We start from the raw sequence: 1392 nt of genomic DNA on the forward strand, positions 1-1392 counted from the left end.
TTTTTAGTTTAGTTTTAGTTTACTATCATAACTGGTACATTGATGATATGCAGGGTTATTATTGTTGTAAACTCAAACTATAAAAAAAATATTTACTTAATTATTTCATTATTTGAAATAAAATAAACACTGACTGAAAAAAAAAAAAAAATATATATATATAACTTTTATTTCAGCTAGTTGCCAAGGCAACATTTCTCATTTTTGTTAAGTTTAAGTTGATGTATTTAAATAATTTAATGAACTAAAAGTAATAAAAAACTACTGTAAAAATTATTTTTGAAGTTGTAAATAAAACAAAATACTATTTCAGTCTTACTACTTCAAACTTTCACAAACTTTACTTGACCAGTGTACAACACAGCAGAATGTATTAAACTCATAACATAAAAAAATAAAGTTAATTCTACAAATGCACATTCTTTTTCATGCATGTTATTTATTACTCATTTTACACTATAACATCAACATACATGCAAATCATTGGCTATTAGTTTGAAGATTTTGTCTACAAGAAACTTTCTACGCACTTTTTGAGTCTATTTTTAAACTTATTTTTATATAAAGCAATCTGAATTACCGTTGTGCATGAACTGTGCAATATAAACTTGTCTACTCAACACTGTGTTGAAATCTTTGTCTTGTGAACATTTTTTCTTTATTGTTAGTCATTAAGATTTACATTCATGCATTTGGCAGATGCTTTTATCCAAAGCGACTTATGTTGCATTGAAGGTATAAAATGTATCAGTTCATGCATTTCCTGGGAATTGAACCCATGATCGTAACCAGAGCAATGATCTGCTGTTCAAGCTGCAGGAATGCAACCAATGCGAATAAAAGCTTCTGCCAAAACACGTAAATGTAAGACACTATATTTTGTTTGTGTTGTGCTGAGTTTGTGCTGGTGTTTGTGTTGGCTTTCACCTGCAGTACAGGAGCCCTGGGGAAATGACCAGCGTCTGAACAAACAAACAGTTCTGTCCTTATCTGTCCAGACCATCAGCAGAGGAAATAAAACCTCAAACTCTCTCCTAACGGCCCTTTGAGCGGCGTGTTTGTCTGACCTCTCTGAGCAAAGGCCGTATGCTGCCAAACGGAAGTCATTTAGGGAAATCACTGCTCGAGTGTGTTTTTCCAGTCCATTAAAAACTTCTGAATTTCTTTTGCATTATTTGACGAGGAAATCACCTGCAGAGCACAAACACACACACACACACACATACACACACACACACAAAAACACACACGCACACACACACACACGCACACACGCACGCTCACGCTCACACACACACACACACACACTCACACACACACACACGCGCGCGCCCACACACACACACACACGCACACACGCGCGCACACCGCATTTGAACAGTCAATAGCAAA

This window comes from Sinocyclocheilus rhinocerous, unplaced genomic scaffold, assembly GCF_001515625.1.
Source record: "Sinocyclocheilus rhinocerous isolate Xijiao unplaced genomic scaffold, SAMN03320098_v1.1 scaffold2235, whole genome shotgun sequence".
NCBI lineage: Eukaryota > Metazoa > Chordata > Actinopteri > Cypriniformes > Cyprinidae > Sinocyclocheilus > Sinocyclocheilus rhinocerous.